Raw genomic sequence first — 20,654 nt, forward strand, 5'->3', positions numbered from 1 at the left:
GTCCCCCTCTCCCAGCCTGTGATGACCACTAATGTACTTGTGGTCTCTATTAATTTTCCTATTCTGGATATTTTATGTAAATGGAATCATACAACAAATGGCTTCTTTCACTTAACATAGTGTTTTTAGAGTTCATCCATGCTATAGCATGTATACATACTTCATTCCTTTTCCTGGCCAAATAATACTCCATCACAGGGATATACTGCATCTTGTTTATCCATTCATTTACTGGTGGAAACCTGGGTTGTTTCCCTTTTTTTTCACCTATAATAGATATTACTGCTATGAACATTTATGTACAAGTTTTTGTGTGGATATATGCTTTTGTTTCTCTTGGTATTTACCTACGAATGGAATTGATTGCTGGGCCATATGGTAACTTTATTATGTTTAACTTTTGGAGGAACTGTCTAACAGTTTCCAAAGTGGCTACACCATTTTACATTCCCACCAGCCATATAACTAGAGTTCCAGTTTTCTCAATGTCCTCTCCAATGCTTGTTATTGTCTGTCTTTTTTGTTATAGTCATCCTACTGTGTGTGAAGTAATCCCTTGAAGTTTTGATTTGCACTTCAGTGATTAATGATGTTGAGCATCTTTTTATGTGCTTATTGGCCATTTGTATGTCTTCTTTGGAGAAATGTCTATTCAAATCTTTTGTCCATTTTTGCATTGAATTATATGTATTTTTATTGTTGAGTTGTAAAAGTTCATTATATATTCTGGACACTAGACTCTTAATAATTTCATGATTCACAAATAAGTTCTCCCATTCTTTGGATTGTCTTTTCACTTTCTGGATAGTGTCCTTTGAAGCACAAAATATTTAAATTTTGATGAAGCCCAATTAATTTTTTTGTTTTGTTTTGTTGCTTATGCTTTAGGTATCATATATAAGAAATCATTGACTAATCCAAGATCATGGATGTACAAGTTTTCTTCAAAGCTTTTTGTAGTTTTATCACTTACATTTAGGTCAGTGATTCATTTTGAGTTAATTTTGGCATGTGGTGTGAGGTAGGGGCCCAATTCCATTCTTTTGCATGTGGATATCCAGTTGTCCCAGCACCATTTGTTAGAAGGACTTTTCTTTCCTCCATTGAATTGGCTTGGCACTCTTCTTGAAAATCATAGTCATGTGTTTTTTTGAGTATTTACCTCTGCTCACCTGAAAGAAATTTTTATTTATTCTGTCAGCTGATTAGGAGCTCCCAGTCCAACTGTCAGTGTCCACACATCAGTGGGTCCAGTGCCTAACAGTTGTGACTTTTAAGTGCCATGTTCCCAGTAAGTCCATAACAAATACTTTTTGGTAAACTGATATTGAGATTAATCAATTTAGTAAACATAGCATAATTTGTTTCTGATCAAGTTGATTGGTTTGATCCAGGTGGCTCCCTCCGATCAGCCAAAAGGACCAAACTGACCTGTGCAAGCCAACAGTCTTAGGATCAGAAAAGTGGAAAAATCCTTGGGATGACAACTGTCTACCAAGCAGGACCACAGTTTTGCCTGAATGTTTACCTCTCTCCCATGTGACTCGTGGTTAAATCTTGATTTGTTCTAATCTAATCATAGTAATTTAAGTCTCTTTGACATGGTTTGATCTAGCAAAAAATATTTGACTCACTCTTGTCAAATAGGCTTCTGAAATATTTTTCCTGTGTCAGTAGAGTTGGTCCTTCTCCTTCTAATAGCTGTTACCATGCTTGCCTGGAATATGGCGGCATGAGGGGAGCCAAACAGGACACAGGATGACAGCACAGAACTATGAGAGGAATCTGGGTCTTTGATGACATTCTTGAGTCCCTGAGTTAACTCACCTTGGTGCTCTCCTAGCTTGGGACCCAACTGGGTCAGAGTGCTTTGTGACTTGTACTCAAATCATTCTAACCAATACAGATCTCCTGACTTTTCACAGAAAATGCCCTCAAACTGCAAACCTTTAAGGGGACTGTAAAGCTGTAAAACTGAGTACAGTGATTTAAAATCATCTGATAGGAGTTCGCAAACTTAGCCCCAGATGAAGCTTCCCTGAGATCTATAAGGAAGCCTGTCCTCTAGGCTGATGATGCTGGGGAAAGTATCATACACAAGTTGAACTCCATCCCCAGCACTGAGTTCCAGGCTTCTTCAGGGAAGACAGCTCATCTCTACTGCTTTTCTAAAAAGGAAATAGAGTTTGGGGATTAATGTGTTCAATATATTCTTATCCTCTAAAAATGTTTGGCTATGGGAAGTGCTTTTACATTCTAAGTGGAACAACGAAATCTCAACAGCTTTGGATTGAGAGGGAGACAGGAGAAGCCATACATATGCAGTCTCCTCCCTGACAGTAGTCATCCTGCCCATGGCTGAGACCTCCAGCCAGGGCTGTTCACCAGGTTAGTAGGAAGGAAATTTCAGTTGTATGTTGAAGCCAGCATGTGTGGGTTTTTGAGAGCTTCCTAACTCTTCCCAGGTCCATACTCAGTGACATTACGTTGGTAGCTTAAAAATCAGTGAGAATATTTATGGCATGGAAATCAGCAAAGAGCTTTTTCTCTTTGGAGAGCCAGGTGTTCAATGTCACCAGCACACCGCTGGAAATTCCTCTCTTCTGGGAATTAGAGATTCCTTTATACAACCAAGATATCATAACATCTCTCAAATGTCATATCTGTAAATCAAAGAGAAGAGAGACCCCACTGTCCCTCCCTGAGGATGCTTAACTGCTGAAATATGACAGGAAAATTCTATCAATTTCTTTACAAATTGAGTCATAGCCTCCTATCTCAAATTTTCCTTCTAAGGCTAGGTGGTTCAGGCTTTTGTTTTATGGTTTTCATTTTTATTTGTAATACAACGTTGATTCTCCCTAATAACCGAACTGCCAACATTTTCATTTTTTTTTTTTTAAATTGTTGTTTTTTCAGAGTATAGGGTTACAGCAAGGCTGCTGTGTGGTAACTGTTCTACTGCAAGCAAGGGCAAAGCCACAACTAATGACAAGGGCTTGCTGTGGAATTGCTGAAGTTGAGTATCTTTTCATATGTAATTTTTGTTTCTTTTTCCGGGAACTGTCCTGGATTTTGTGTATTTTTCTTATCGATTTGTAATTTTTGATGTATCTTGGTTCCTAATTCTTTGCACAATTGAACTACTGATATTTTCTTATTTGTGACTCTTTATTAATTTTTCTTCTGGTATTTTTATATGTAGAAGTTTTTTATTTTAATTTGGTCAAATTTATCAGTCTTTCCCTTTATGATCTGTTCTTTTTACAACTTAAGAAATATTTTCCTATTGTAAGATCAAAACGATAGTCACCTGTATTTTCCTATAAAGGGTTTTAAATTTTTGCTTTAACAGACTTAGGCTTTTAATATACTTGGAATTTCTTTTTTCCCTGGGTATAAAGAAAGCATTCAATTTTATTTTATTTCTCTATGTAGATACCTAGTTGTTTTAGCATCATTTATTGAATAGGCCATGTTTGCCCCTCTAATATGCTATGTCATCTCTCATTTATCAGGTTTTAATGTATATGAGTTTACTTCTGGATTTTCTAGGCTGTCCCCTTGATCTACTTGTTTATTCTTATGCCAATATACTCTGCTTTCATTAGTATAATGTTATGATAAGTTTTAATATCCAATCAGGCATTCCCTACCATCTCATTCTTTTCTTCAAAAAAAAAAATGTTAGTCTTTACCTGACCTTTGCTCTTTCATATAAACTTAGATTTAGATGGTCAAGTTCCATGAAAAGCCTTGCTGAGATTTGATTGGGGCAGTCCTCAATTTACAGATTAATTTAGGGAATGTTATGGGCTGAGTGGTGTCCCCCTTAAAATTTATACACTGAAGTGCTTATATCCAATACCTCAGAATATGACTGTATTTAGAGAGAGGATCTTTAAAAAGGTAATTAAAGTTAAGTGAGGTCATGAGGTGGGCCCTAACCCAATACAACTGGTGCCCTTACAAGACGAGGACACGAGGACACAGACAAGCACAACCACATAGAGACACAGAGAGAAGGCGACCGTCTACAAGCCAAGGAGAGAGGCCTTGGAGGAAGCCAACCCTGTGACAGCTTGACCTCTGGAGGACTTCTGGCCTCCAGAACTGTGAAAAAAACTAATTTTCTATCATTTAAGCTGCCCCGTCTATGGTGCTGTTATGGTAGCCCTGGCAGACCAATCAGAGAATTTTGATAGTCTCCACATTGAGTTTTCCTATCTACAAACACAGGCTCTCTCTCCATTTACCTGGATCTTCTGTTAAGAAAGTTTTACAATTTTCTCCATAGGGATCTTACAGGCCTTTTTTTAGATTTACTCTAAGGCACGTTCTATTTTTGTTTTTCATTCTGTTATTAATTCTAACCATTTTTACATAGATTTTCACAAGTTTCTTTGTGAATACTTTTTTTTTTGGTTTCTTTTTCTTTTATTGAAGTACAGTAAGTTTACAATGTTGTGTTAATCTCTGGTGTACAGTGATTCATTTATACATATATATATACACACATATATATATATTCCTTTTCATATTCTTTTTCATTATGGACTATTACAAGGTATATGAATATAGTTCCCTGTACTATACAGTAGGACCTTGCTGTTTATCTTGTAAATACTTCTATCATCTAAATAATGACTATCTAATCTCCTCCTTCCCTATCCTTATAATTTTTGACATAGTGGAGTGGAAGCACTGAAAGCTGGTGTCCTTGTTTTGACCTTGATCTTCAAGATGATGCTTCTATAGCTGCAAGGATACACTGCATGCTTTTCTGAAGTTTTGCCACCTGACATCCTGCAGCACAAGCTCAGTCAATCCCTCTCCAGCCCCTCTTTCTCTGGCCCCTTCTCACTCCTCTCCCTCCATTACACCCTCTCTGTCCTGAGCCCCGTGTCTTGAAAATAAAGTGAAGTAATGTGGTGACCCACACTGAGACGCTGATGACTGATGATCGATCGGGGACACAGTCACATTTTAAGACGAGCATTTAGGTCCAAGGAATAAATGTGACGACTGGGGCCTGAGTGTTAACATCTTCTCAGATCCCAACAGTAATGGGAAACATCCCCAGCCCCTTGCTCACTGGGCATCCAGATCAGACCAGCTCAGAAGGAATCCAGGGAAATTCCAAAGGATGGGGACTTGATGTGTCTCCCTATTTTAATCAAACCACCCAGGTTCACACCCCACTTTGGCCTTGGGCAAGGTGCTTCTTCTGTCCTGCCTCAGTTGCCTGATCTGTCAAATGGGGATCATAGAAGCACGTACTCATGAGTGGAATTAAATGAATCATTGGTGGAACTTACTGGGAACATAGTAAGCACTCGATAAACATTAGCTAAGACCATGGGATAGCCATCTTGGCACTGCCCCTCAGTTACTTAATGGGTTTTTACATTTTTTCTCTTTCCTTAAAAAAAAATCTCAAAATATGGTAGTTAAGTGTCACCCTATCCTCTGTGTTCCACCCTGCGGCCTGGCACAGAATACCGCTCCAGTTCATTGGTAGGCGTTCATCCAACCCTGCCTGGTGACAATCACACACTACTCTCTTTGCCTTTTTTTTAGTGTTTAGGGTTGAATGCCACTGGCTTTCTATCCACAATGAATGAAATGCCGAGCAAGAAGAAAGCGATTGTAAAAGGACCAAGCCAAACATGACCCTGGAGACGCTGGCACCCTGGGGAAACCCCGGGCAGGGCCCGGGTTACAGCCACATCTCCTAGAAAGTCTGTTGCTCAGTGGGCATGATACGCTTGATGACATTCATGCCAAAGTCCTAGGGTGGGAAGAGTGAGTGACTGGCCTCATTTCTCTTCAGTGATACCTGTCAGGCAGTGAGATTGCTAGACCGTAATGTCTGGGAGGGCAGACAGCTGCCACTCCTGTTCAGCATGTGACGCCAGCACCTCGCACCATGCCTGGTGCATACAGGCACTTAACAAGTAGACACAAGTTTAATTTTCCCTGCATCCTCCCCCAGTTAGGCCTAATGCAGGTCTAGACACACAGTAGGTAGTTAATAAATATCGGTGGGGACTTGGAGTGATGACTGCGCTGCAAAAGCAGTGTCCGCCTCAGTGAGCTGAGTCGCTGACGGGCGATCCCCCGTCCTGCAACACTCTTCTGTTGTCCTGGTTGAAGTGCACACACCCTCGATACGCTGCTGTGGAGGGTAAGGTAAATCGCGAAACAAACACAGCTGTGTCCACTCAGCAAGCTGTTTTGCCCGCAGTGATGAAGACTCAGGTGTTACTGTCATTCTCAGCAGAAGCAAGGCTGTGCTGAGGACCTAAGCTGGGTCACGCACGGTGTGGGTTCACAGGGTATGACAAGGCACCCACGAACGAGCTCAGCAAGGCTTCGGCCCAGGAAAACAGAACCTCTGACACAGAAGGTGATCGGAAGGGGCAGAAGAGCAAAGGCCAGCTCTCAGGTTTGCCTGTAGCTTTTAGAAAAATCAAGAGCTTCCAGGACTGCTGGAAACTACCACTGGTGACCCCAGCTGCCTCCAGCACCAAGGTAGGAAGTTTTCAGGGGACCACCTAGCCACACAAGTGCCCCCACAGCCAGAGGAGCAAGAAAAACACTTCTGTCTCTCGTTCTCCCTCCAAGTCTCAGGCAAATGCCTCTCGCTGGAGGAATACAACTGAGACTGCTGGCTGTAAAGGATTCTGGGAGGGGGGAGGGTCTCAGAATTTCAAACGCTGGGATAAGGGTGGAGTATAGATGGGCTGGAATGATGTTGAGTTGTCAAAGATCATTATGAAAAGCTTTTCAATGTAAATTTAGAAAAACAACATTCGAAGGCAGTTAACCCTTGCTAAGGACTTGAGAAACAATACAATACAAGCATTGTCCTTAAGAGGTACAAACTACTCAGTATAACAAAAAGAAGCTACAAGGATATATTTTGCAGCATGGGGAATAGAGCCAGCATTTTATAATAAACTATAAATGCAATGTCATCTAGAAAATTTTAAATCACTGTATTGTACACCTGAAATAATATATTGTCATATAATAATGAGGGAAGTCAACGATGTCTCAATAAAAAAATAATTTTAAAAGAAAAAATAAATTTCAAAAGAAGGATAAGGATTGCCATGAGAGTTGGAGCCTTTGAAGCGGGCTTTGGATAGAGCCCTACGCCAAGACAAGACTCTGTCAAACAGATACTGAAAAGGAAGGAAAGCGCATGGAAGTGAGTCTGCATGCATTTATTCGCTCGCTAACTCATGCATGTAGCCATCCATTCAGCAGACTGTTTTTTGCCAGGCATTGGGCTAGGCTCTTGGGCTTCTAGACAGGAAGGAGACACTGGTTGTTTCTAGGAAAAGAAATAATGAGATTTTTACTACAGGGAGAGCATTCTGAAAACGTGTATGCATATAGACAACTGAAAGGGCCCACACTTCAGAGTCATCAGTGCTTATCTCTGGATGATATGATTGTGGATAAATGTTGTTTTCTTTTCTAATTCTGTCAGTCTTTTCCAAATATCCTGCAATAAATGTGTACAACTTTTTATCAGAAAAAAATTTAAGAAAGAAGATGGGAAGCTCCAACTGGTAACAGTGCAGAAGAAATCCATCACACCTTTGTCCTCTGATGTTTTCTGACTAGGATGCCTTTCCTCTGCTCTCACGTTCTTCCTCTTCATCTGGTTGCCTTCTATTTATTCCTCCATTTTCAGCTGAAACTTTCCTTCACTGAAAAAACTTGCCTGCCCCCTAAAGCTAGGTTAGGTCTCCATGTTTGACACTCTCAGCCCCTGGGGTTCCCTACCTGTCATACTTACAAGTATGGGTTGGATGTCTGTTTTTCTCATCAGAATGTAAGCCCCACAGGGCATGCGTCATACCCACCTGGCTCACAGCTGCTTCCCAGGCACACTGGTGACTCCATAAATATCGCTGGGATAAATCAGCATTGACCATAAAGGATGTAAGACTGAACACAAGGCAGATTAGTAAGGAGGTGATTATGATAGTTTGGACAAGGGAGGAATATTACCCAAACTAATGAAAAGGCGGAGTGACGAAGGGGAGGAAACAGCCCATGGAATTGTTATGGTATCAAATCTGCAGAACTTAGTGACGTCTTCTTGGATTCATCCAATAAGAAGCAGAGGTTGGGGAAACGTTTTGGTGGTAGAACTGACAGGACTTGCTGATGGATTAAAGGTGAGGATGCTGCAAAGAGAACTACCAAGAAGGTATCAAGGGTTTTGGTCTTGAGCAGCTGGATATATGATAATACAATTTCCTGAGATGGAGAAGGCATTTGGAAGGCGGAGGGTGGTGATCAAGAGTTCCAACTTTGGATGAGAAGTAAGGATGGGTGAGAAATGTAGGGGGGACTTCAGATTTTGGCTTGGGGCTTACTCTCTTAGGCAGGAAATACAGAAGGTGAACCTAGCTTGAAGAGAAGTATGAATTCAGTTTCGGATATGTTGAGTTTGAGGCGTTCACTGAGATATCCAAGATATCCAATGAGATTATGCGGGTCTAGAATTCATGAGAGATTTCTGGAAAGAGACAGAAATGTGGACTTAGTGGTGGTAGTTAAAGCCATCGGGTGAATGGGAACACGTATAAAATGAGAAGGGCAGAAAGACACTGACATCAAAACCCTTGGGGAACTGATATTTGTGGAAGAAGAGATGTCCTGAAAGGATACTGAAATGGAACTGTCAGAGGGGTAAGAATATCAGATTACCTGAAACGGAGTTCCATTTTGATCAAAGCAAGAGTTCAAAGGAGGGAACAGTACATTGGCATGGGAATTAGGTGCAAGATTTTGGAGGTCCTTGATTGCAAGGCAAAGAAGTTGACTATTTATCCAGTGCCTCAGTGGTCAGTGGTGATGACAATGTGTATGTTCTAGCTGTACCTGACTGAGCCTCCCAGCCCTGTAGGGAAATTGAGAAACTGGTAGGTCAAGTATCCAAAATCTTGATTCACACAGTCAAGACTTGGAGATTGGAAGTAAAGAGTGGCCCATTACGAATATATTTCTTATCAAACAATGTCATCCAACCCAGGGCACCACTGATCTGAGTTAAGCTGGAGAAGAAAACCCAGACTTCCAAAGGCCATCATTATTTTTGCTTGGTTCTTATAGCCAGTCCCTCAGCAACGACAAAGGACAGAAAACATCCCCCAGGAATCCTTCTGGTCTAGCCAACTCCAAAACCAACCGCAACTCATTCAATAACCTTTATGATGAGTCTCTTTGGCGCCACATGACCCATGTGTTAGTTCGTGTTCCAGAAGGAGCCACCAGACAAGTGCAGAAAAACATCTGTCCTCCTTTCCATTACAGTGTTCCAGAAGAAGAACAAGATGGCCTGAGGCAAGGGGAAGACAAACACCAGGACTCTTCTAAACCCTGGCAGCCGTACCTTCTACCACATCACTGTAGCCTGGGGAGACGTTTGAAGCTACCCTTCAAAAACAATTGCAAATGAAGGATCTGGCTAACTGTGACCACCGAGGGAGAGGAAGATGAGTTGGATTTTTGCAGAAGCATCAGAGTGGTTGGTGAGTCTGTGGACCTGAATGTTCAGGAAGGCACCGCAGTAGATGCCTTGGTGAGCTGCGTGTGTTAAGGAACATGCATGTCACAGGAGGGTGCACCGCTCTGTGTGGACTGGAAAAAATGAATAGCAGTTCAGGCTGATGGAAACAGTATCAAAGATGATTAGTAACTGGCTGTGTGTTTATGAATGTCTGCATGAGAGTAAGCTTGGCATAAACACTTTGCAGACACACACTGTGCGGTTGCTTTCAGGAAGCCCCAAGGTTCCAGCCACTGATAGAAGCCAGAAGCTGCAGAGACTTGACCGAGAGTTGAGCTGGACAGGTCTGCTGCCCTCGGGGATATGGGCTAGCCCTGAGAACTCTGTGCTGGGGAGCCTTGTTGGGGAGAATAGGGAAGGTAAGCCCAGCTGAATGGGAGGCTCATTGATCCAAACTTTTGGCCAACCCTCTCCCAGCCCCCAGTTTCTCTTCTAAGGGAAGGTGAGTGAATAGGCAGAGAAGTCTTTTAAAGAGAGAGGCCACCTCTGAAGGATGTAAAAGCCAGAGCCTGAGTAGCTGATGTCCTGGGGATAAGAAGCATGTGATTAATCCCTTTAAGGGCTCTCAAGGTACACCTTGTTGGAGAAGACTGGCCCCTCCTTACTCTTGGCTCAGTGTTGAGGCCCAGTGGGTCCAGTGGAATCAAGGAGGCAAAACAGCCAGACAGAATGTCCCAGGGGAAGACAGACCAAGAGTGGGTCCAGTATAACAATTAAGCCTAAACGTGAGGTCTAAGGCTAGGGGTATGATATCAAATCTGGGGTGAAAGTGGAAGATACACACCCAAGAGACAGTCTCTGCCAGTTCCACCCAGTTCTGTCCTGTCCAACAAACACACAGAGCCCCAGGCACCCTGCTGGGTGCTGCACAAGCCAAAGGTCAAGGGTCCTGCACTCATGGAGCTCACAGTGTTCTAGACAAGGAGGCTACTAAACGTCTGCTAATACGCTGAATGCGCCAGGTCCAGGGTGCAAGAAATCAACAGGGGGGCAGCCTTAACCCTGCCTGGGGTCCCCAGAATAAGCCTCCTGGAGAAGTCTGGTATAGGTGCTTTAGTGTGTGTGTGTGTGTGTGTGTGTGTGTGTGTGTGTTGTGTGTGTGTGTGTGCGCGCGCGCGCGCGCGTGTGCATGAGCATGCATGTAATCTATATCCCCCACAGTCCTGTAGAGTATTTTGCGTATGACAGATGATATCAAAGGTTGTTGGGGAGGGGAGGTATAGCTCGGCAGTGGAGCGTGAGCTTGGCGTGCACAAGGTCCTGCGTTCAACCCCCAGTGCCTCTGTTAAGAGGGAAAAAAATAACAGATTGCTGAGTGAACACAAGAATTATTTTTCCTATTTGTATCTTTCTAACCATTCCTCTGCTTTCTTCCTAAATCTTACTCTTCTTTTCCTTTGCTTGGAATGCCCAGAGAGTTTCATTTGGGGGCAAAGGTCCAATACATTGGGTGTCAGCGAGATACAGAAATGGTCATTTTGTGACATGAGGCAATATTGGAGGAGAGGATACCCATGGCCTGCAGTTAGAAGGGAAATCACCACCATCTTAATCATCACAGAACATTTATTGAACGCAAAAGGGCCAGGTGCTGCTTTAAGGGCTTTAAGTATGAAATGTGCTAAATCATTTCATCCTCACAGTAACCCAAAGAGGAGGGCATTATTACAGGTGAGGACTTCGGTAGATGCCCAGAGAGGTCATGTGACTTGCACAAGGGCTCAGAGCGAGTCCATGGTGGAGCCATTGCCCTGTGGCTCTGAGTCTGCAACTCCTACTGCATCCCACCCTCGGGACCAAAAGCTGAGGGCAAAAGCGTCCTGAGCTTGCTCCCAGTGTACCGGCTAGACACCGCTCGTTATTTTAAAACTTTTTTCAGCTACATAGTATCTACCAGTTGATTTTCCCCGATTCCCTCTGTTTCTCTGTAGAAATCGGGAGATCCTACATCCAAGAAGCTTTATAGGTGATCACTTTTGCCTGGGCTTTTATTCCAGGGGTAAGGAACATCAGCTGTAAAAACCAAAGTAATATTAGAATCACGGAGTACATCATTTTCTCCATCAGATAACACCAGCAAGTCAAGGGCCTACTGCTTTCCAGCAGCAGAAGCTCAGGGGGGCCTGGGGACCAGGATAAAAGGCAGGGTAGGACTGGCTTTCTGACCTCAGGTCAGTGTCCATGCTTTGGTGTCACCATCTGAAAAATGGAGCTAATGACCTTTGGGCCACGTTAGAGCACCATGAGGTGAGCAGATTCATGTCTGTATCTGAGAAGTCTGGGTCTTCCCAGAGGAAACAATGATCACCAAGGTTAATTACTCCAAATAACATCAGCAATGACCAGCTGCTGCCAAGTTTCTTTGATTCTTCCCCAGTATTAAAATCAGCATCAATCAGAACCCAAAGTATTACTATGGAGGGGTGAAGGATAACTAAAGGAAGCAAAATGAAGAAAGAGAATCCTGTGAAGGGCTTCTGTGGTCCCCATGGCCGCCCCACACAGACAATCACTCTCTGCAGTGAGGTGCCCACGTGTGCTGGCTCGTTCTCGCGTCTTCATTACATCAGCTCTTCCAACTGGGTGGCCGTCCCCCTCCATGACTGCAAACACTCCTGCTCTCCCAGAAGCAGACCCCTGCCTGTGGTTACTGGAAGCACGAGGCTGAGGTTTTGTACCGAGTCCCAGATCAAATCAGAGTGGGAGACACTCGGCTTGAGTCAGACCTCAAGGACAGACTTGAGATGTCTGAGACGACAAGTCTAATTTCTGCCTTGCTGATTACTACAATCTGTGTGGTTACACCGAATTTCACCTGAGCTCCATTCATTCAGATATTTATTGAATGCATACTGTGTGCCAGGGGCTGTTCCAGGAGATGGGGATATAGAATTGCACTAAATAGACCCACGAGCATCGTCATCCTCATCATTACCATCGTCATCCTCAGTGCCCTTCTGGAGTTGACATCTCTAGAGGGAAAGATAGACTAGCTTTCCCTGTAGCAGAAGGGAGTCAATATTAACGAAGCATCGCCCTGTGGTCCTATGAAGGAAGTAAATGAATTTTAATGGCAATTTATGTTTTTCATATTTTTTTAGGGAATATACACTCCATTTCTCAGTGCTGTACAGGATACTAAAATGACCCTACAGCGTGCCTCCTCTGGAGATGTAGCAATTTAGGTATTTACCATTGTACATTTTTCCCTTCTCTTCCCTGAGCTGAAAAGTCAAGAATGCTTGGTCACCATGAGTTACATCCAAGAAGGAAAAAAACAAAACCCCATATGGAACCCTGAAAGCAGATGTCCAGCAAGTCAGACTCAATCCAGTAACTTAGTTACTTGATGACAAGGCGTTTACTAAAGACTGAGTGCCCACTATGCACTGTGCATCGTGAGAAATCCAGGGAAGTGTTATGACATGAATTCTGCCCTCAGAGAGACTAGGCTTGAAACAATTAGCAAATAACACGGAAGATTATATTATCTACTTATGACAGCAAAGAGCAGAGAATGAAAAACACACCCAGAAGCACAATTTTAATTTCCTTTTCCAAAATAAATCAGGACAGAATTCAGAGTCACCCAGTTTGCCTGACAACTGACAAACCCAGCGGGAGACAAGGCATTTCTTGGGGAGAAAGCCATGGAGGGGGCTCTCAGACAGACAGGTAAAGCGGAATTTACAGGAATGGAAAGTGAGTCTGCTCTCCTCTTGCTTCTTCCCAGGCCCCAGAAGGGACCACAGAGATGAAGACATGATACACACTTCTGCTCTGGGGCCACTGGGTGGCCTGCAGGGTCACACCGTGTATCTTCTCCAGGAAAGGGGACCTCTACCTTGTCCTGGCATCATCGGGACCCACCCTGTGGCTTTGCAGAGGTTTTCTACCCTTGAATCCCATTAACTTATCACTCTTTGGTATTTTTTCCCCTATAACTACCAAAAGCAATGCATTTCAGCTAAACTGCTAACATTTTGCCTTTTCATTAAGGTTTGAAATTTAGAAAAACTAGGAAGAGGCGAAAGAAGAAGAGGGATGGGGAATAATGTGAAAGAAAGAAGTTGCTTTCCTATCAACTGTTCATTCCCCCAAGTGAAACTCCATTAAGAACATTGCAAAAGAACACGGATGTGACCTCGTCCCTGGAACCACACAAAACATTTTGTTTCAGCCTGGGCCACAAGCAGCTGGAGGGGAGTGCCTTGGAGGTCCCTGCGTTGGATCCAAAACCTCAGAGTAAGTGCAGACTTTCCTCTGGTAAGAGGAAAGGGAGGCACCCACATGGCTGGCAAGGCAGGAGCGAGCCACAGAATCAGCTTGACAATCAAGGGGACCATGGCCTTGGGCACAGAGGACAGAGGGAAAAGCGAGTGCTGTAGCTCCCTGGGAATTCTGCTGAGACAGGAGATCTGGAAGCCATGAAGGCCAGTAGCCCTGGGGGTCCTGTCTTTCCAGGTGGCCAGGGGGCAGGCAAGGCTCTCTTGGGCATTCCAGGGGGTAGCAGAGGGACCACATCTGCTTGGGTTTCAGCCAAATGACTAAGCATTGTCGTCACCATCTGTGGGTTGTTGGGTCTGGCTCTGGGCAAGCAAGACGCTTGATCCTAGGAATAAGGGGGCTTTGCCTCATCTCTGTCCTCGTGGACTTCACTTTCTTGCCAGGGGGACAAGGCACATGCTTCATGACAGTGTTTTAGGGAGGCCTAAGGGAGCCCTTCACTCTTCCATCGTCCTCTTGAGGCAAATCTGGTTCCTTTCTGTAGGAGACTAAACGTTACCCCCATCAGCACTGCAAGCATGGTGGTCTTTGCCATGCCTGGAAATGGAGAGACAGAAGGGCATTTTTTTTTTTGCTAAAATACTAGACCAGTAGGTTATATCCATAGCGGCTGGACTTAAAGGGAAATCCTATGAGCCATGAAGAGAGAATTTTGTGCCAGTCCAGTCTTTTCCCATGCAGAGTGACAGTGTCTAGTTAGGACATGGTCAAAGATAAGGGTTTGAATCATTTCAATCCAACAAATATTTGTGAGCACTTACTACATACCAGACATTCTGCCAGGAACTTGGGTGTTAAGTTGAAAACAACACATTGTCAAGGAAATTTCAAATAAGTTGGGGGAAGTGAATACAAATATTACATATACATTTATTTTTGGACAGCTGGGGGAACATGTCAACCAAGTACAATATTGAAAGTGTTGTTTGCGGATTATCAGTCCCATCCTCCCTGACCTTGCTTCCCCCCTGTAACAAACTTCAGTAAGTCTGTGCTCATCTTCAGATATCTCATTAGAAAGGATGGCCAAACCTTGAGCACACAAATGGTGAGTCACTCCTAATGGAGTCAGATAGGAGGAGAGGAACTTGCAACTGAGACTAGGAAAAGCATTAGACATGGATGAACTGGCCTCGCCATCTCGATAAAGTTGAAGTAGATGAGTGCAACGGGTGGAATAGTGTCCCCCCAGAGTTCATGTCTACCCACAACAGCAGAATCCGGCCTTATTTAGAAATAGGGTCTTTGCAGATGTAATTAAGACAAGGACTGAGATGTGCTCATTGAACTGGCCGAAATGCAAAAGAGAATGTTCCTATAAGAGGCAGAAAAGAACACAAAGACACACACAGTAAAGACGGCCAGGGGCAGGATAATGATGCCACAAGCCAAGGAAATGTGGAGCCACCAAAAGAGGAAGGACCCTCCCCTAGAGCCTTTGCAGGGAATGTGGCCCTCCTGAAACTTTGATTTGGGATGTCTGTGGTCCCAGGCTGTGAGAGAATCCATTTCTGTTATTTTAAGTCACTCAGTTTGTGGCAATTTGTTGTGGCAACCACAGGACATGAATCCAGTGAGGAAAAGGAAGCCAGGTCCTCAGGACAGGGAGTGAGCCTGAGAGGAAGGAGGCAGGTAGCTAAGACTGACAGAGGAGTTGGTCATAGGTGCTCCTACACACAGATATCATGCCCAAGGCCATGAGCGAGATGATAAATCCTGGGAGCGGGACGGAAGGGTTGAGAATGACCTGCTGAGCTGAGCCTCATTGGTTAAATAAGATTATCCTAAACCATTTTTATATCAAGCACCAACTTACTTGACATCTCTGAAACACAGCAGAATTTAAGTAATACAGTCACAAGCCAGGGAGCCAGGCCTGGCAAAATGCGTGGGGCCGGACGTCAGGCCATTGCCTCCTTAGCCAGTGCCAACCTGCACACTGCAACCAGCGGCCAGAACGAAGGAGCTGGAAAATCAATAATTCTAGTCCTCCAGTCAGGAAGATACTGAATATACTGCTGGAAAATGAGACTCAGGAGAGAAACAGTTCTTTGTATGCATATTACCTGCAACAAATCAAAACAAATGTGCAAACATCTCCTTGGAACTGCTGGGAAGCAAAGGTAACACACTTTTTATGAGTCAGGATGGTAAGTGGAAATTGAGTACCTTATTCGCTATGACTAATTTAAAGTGCACAAGATGTCAGTCGTACTGCCGTTATGTAGACAGCAGTCTTTATGATTCACGTAAAGATAAAAGGGCTTTTCAGAACCTTGTTTTTCCACAAGATCTCAAGTTCCGCAAACGCGAAGTTTCCTATCTGTCTACCAAAACCCCGGTGGTTCTGGCCTCGGGAAAGTCTTTTCAGTCCCCTCCACTGGGGCGGACTTGCTAAAAGCCTTTACACGGGATTGTGTTGACATGGGACAGATTCTGTACTAACCCCAGTACCTTGTAGGGTCTCCCCCTACCCACCCACCTTGTGACATGCTCCTCACTTGTTGGTGGCAGAAACTACCGTGTGCCTGGTGTTCAATTAAACATCTGATGAACTAAACTGAACTGAATGGAAAGGCTGCCTGAAATAAAGTCTTTACAAGGAAGGACCACCGAGAGGAGCCTGGGAAGGGAGCTAATCCAGTGTGGTTAGAGGCACCTGGGGAGATGGCCAGGGTGCTGCGGAGGGCTGGGCTTTATTGTGTAGGCAACAGGGAGCCACCCAAAGTGAGTAGTTGTAGTGCTTTCGAAAGTTCCCTCTGGAAGCAGAAATGGGTGGAGATTTTGGGGGGAAAGTAAAAATTGGGTTAAGTAAAAAAAGAAATTAGGAATCCAGTTAATACCAGTTCAGGCAGGAGATGAAGAAGGTCTGACCAAGAGGAGTAGAGGTAGGAGAGGGGAAAATTAAAGAGACAATTACAAGTAGAATCAACAAGATTTGGATAATATTTTGGAGGGGATATTTTTGTCTTAACCTGAGTTCCCCCTACTCCCCCACCGCCTGCAAAAGCAGGCTCATGTGACAGAGATTTATGTACAAGAAGTAGATTAGGGCAGTGACCCCAGGGAGCAGGAGTGAGGGGCAAGGACAGAGGACAAGGAATGGGGGAAGCAGCAGGGCGATGCGGTACTACGTTAGCACAGGTGTTCCCCATCTCCCAGACCTTCCAGGAGCCATAGGAGGTGTGTTATCCACAGGCTTCCAACGCCAATTGGTTCAGGATGTCCCCTCGACCGTCTGCAGCCCTGCACTTGGGCGCCGTGCGTGTGTGGGTGCTTGGTACGCCCCTGGTTCCTCAGGTGTCCCGTGTCAACCTCAGAGAAGCCCCAGGGCAAGAAGTGAGAGGTGCCTAAGGTAAGCCCGGGGTGCTGCTCCACGGCACCTGAGTTCCGCTTTATATTTTATTATATTTAACTGCAGCTTTCTCCTGTTTTATGAACAAGGAGCCCTACATTCCTACTTCGCATTGTAGAGACAAATCACGTAGCCTGTCCTGCCCGGGAGTCCTACAGAAGAGGCAAACTCAATCGCAAACACAGGTTCTCCCTGATGATAGGCAACGTGTCATCATCTTTTTCGGAGAACCGCTTTGTGTTTCCAGTTTGCCGCAGGCCGTAGCGCGCGGACGTGCTACTACTGCCACCTCGTGTTCAATTCCGTGCACAGCACGTAGCTCCAGGAGGAGACCCCCTGGCAGGGGCAGCTGCAGCTGCTCCCGCGATTAAGTGCTAAGGCCACCCACACTCCAGGGCCAAGCTGGTACACCAACAGGATTACGATTTAGCTGGTGGTGGTCAATGGGCAGTCTATCCATACACACCATTTCAGAGCCAGGGTTGAAAATGCGCGCGCGCACGCGTGTGTCTGTGCCTTTCTCTCTCCCTCCATCTCGTTCTTTTCCTTCACTCCCACCTTCCTCCTCTCTGTTCTTGGCTGTCCCCAAGACCACTGAGAGCCTAAGAAGTCCGGTTGTTTTGAGTGAAACCATATTCAGCCTTCCCCGTGGGGGCGGCCTGGCCCTGGAGGGCCCTCCGGGAGAACAGGGTGGTTGGGGAGCACGGCAGGGGTGGAGCGGGGAAGCGTGTTCGGGTGCAGGAAGTTGCTGAGTCAGTCTGGGCCAGACAAGGTCTCTGGGCACTGGCATATGCCAAGTAAATATTCTTACTGCACGACTCTGAGGGCTGCAGCCAGGTTAACCCTGTTAATTCCCAATCCCAAAACAATAAAAAGGAATAACTGATCCTCCCCCCAAAATCAAACCGAGAGGTTAAGAAAATGATCAGTCCTGTATTAGGTATGGACTAGACACCAAAGGAACAACTTATTTGATAGCAGACACAGAGGAGCCAGAGAAATAAAGCCCAAAGGGAGAGTGAATGACTAGTGCTAAATAGGAAGGTAGCAAATGTCCCTGAATCCGTTTCTTTCTGCTTTGTCCAGGGTTCTGACTGTGTCTGTCCCCAAGGCTTAGCACAAGGACCAGATCATGACCCCCTTGCCTTCATGCCCTCTGACAAACACATTTTCAAATATTTTGGGTGAAATAATAGAGGCATAAAAAGCCAAGGACAGGTAAATATTTTTAAATAACCTTCAACATTTTTTGTGAGTCTAAAAATAAAACATATAAATGATAAGGAAATTGAAAAAAATTTAAAAGCGTAAAAACATAACCAGTAATCTGGTCGCTTATCTGTTACTCTTTGTATTTGAGTGCATTCCCTTCTTAATCTTTTTTTTTTTTTCTATGTATCTATCTAACCTATAAATATACCTGTATATTTAAAAATTTGGAACTCATCAGATTTTTTAAACTTAAAGTTATGATAGGTAATTTCTTAATTAATTTAACTCTTCCCCTCATGTTAGACTTTAAGTTATTTATTTGTTCTTACTATAAATAATCCCAGGACATGTGTCTTTATTTATACATTTTAGAGTTTCTCAGGATTTCCTTGGAATAAATTCGTAAAAGTGGCATAATTGGGTCAATAAATAAAAACTTTGAAAAGATTCTTGCCAAACTGCTTTGCAGACAAAGACCAATTTATATTTCTACCACTAGGATATGAAATCATCTATTTCCCCGCACCCATAACCACCCTGAACTTTTTTCGAACCTTTGTTAATTTGCTAGATTAAATTGTCATCGTTTTAATTTGCATTCTCTTGGAAACTAATGAGGTTGGATACTTGTAATGTTATTAGACATTCTGAGAATTGCCTATTGGGATTTAAGTTTAAAAATATATTCATCTATGTTTTCTTCTTTTTAAAAGCTTTGTTAGCATTTAACTCTTTATCTAAAATTTATTTTGATATATTTAAAACAGTTTTTCCCAGTTGTTCTTTAACCAGTTATTCCAGTACCACTTACTCCATGATTTTTATGCTTCCTTAAATATATAACAGATTGTAATTACACTGGAGTTTCTTTCTGGCCTGTCTAATCTAGTTCAGTTACCTGCCAGTTTTAGCATCAGGACCACACTAATTCAATCACTATGGCTTTATAATATATGACATTTTAATGTCTGGTAGAGCAAAACTATTCATTATTTTTCCTCTTTGAAAATTTCTTAACTTTCTACCTCCCTCCCATCCCACTTATTCTTTTATGTACATTTTAGAATTATTTTAAGAAAATTTGCATTGGGGGTATTGATTGAAATGGCACAAAGCCTGTATTTTAATCAATTGATACATTTTATAAGTAAGGATTCCATGACAGCAGTCAGGCCTTTGTCCTTGAGTGGTTGCTTCTCCAGCGGACAGGGTTGAGTGGGGATTCAGATCATAGCCTTGGCCTGGGACTAGTTCTGTGAGCTTGGCAAGTCAGCTAACCTCTCTGTCCTCAATCTCATCATCTATTCAATGGTTCTTGTTACTTTATTAGACCCAGAATCAACGCAGTAACTAGAACAGTCTCTCATGATCAAATCTCAAAACACTTGACTATTAAATTATAACCTGTCTCCCCCAAAAATAACTTTTAAGCCTCGAAGGGAAATGCTATGTGGAAAAAACAAAGGCGATATAACTGGCAGTGGGGGATATCTCCACCCACATCTACATCTATAATGTCCCATTGAATATAAGCATCAGAAGGGCAGGGGATTTTTTTTTTTCCTGTTACCCCACCTCATACACATACACCATGGTACACGATAGGCATTTAATATGTGTTTGTTGAATGAATAAATGAATAAATGAGGATGGTTCTTCTGATTTTAGAATTCCAGGGCAGTAAGGCCAACAGCCTTCCCCACTTTCTGTCAAATGCCCAGGGAGAATCGCAGATTCCTCCCCAGAACACAAAAAGTGAGCCTTCTTTGGGCTTTGCCAGGCTTCCCCACACACTGCTGGAGGAGGAGGAATTGGGGGAAAATCTTAGGCTGTTTTTCAAAACCAACACTATTAATTAAAGAATATCCTGGAGTCTTCTCGTCCCATCTCAGCGCTTCCTATCTCACCAGTCCATTGAATTGCTTTAATCTCTTCTTAAAGTGAAAAAACAGCCTAATAACATACTAATACTGCTTAAGAGTTTTGCACATACGTGTTCCCAGTGGCATGATTCACAATAGTCAAAAGGTGGAAGCGAAGCAAGTGTCCATCAACAGATGAATAGAGAAACAGTGTTGTATGTCCTTACAATGAGTATTATTCAGTCATAAAAAGTAAGGACATATTGACACATGCTACAACATGGATGAAAATTGAAGATGTTAAGTGAAAGAAGCCAGACACAAAAGAACAAGGGTATGATTC

The sequence above is a fragment of the Camelus ferus genome, chromosome 21 (genome assembly GCF_009834535.1).
Source record: "Camelus ferus isolate YT-003-E chromosome 21, BCGSAC_Cfer_1.0, whole genome shotgun sequence".
In the NCBI taxonomy this organism is placed as follows: domain Eukaryota; kingdom Metazoa; phylum Chordata; class Mammalia; order Artiodactyla; family Camelidae; genus Camelus; species Camelus ferus.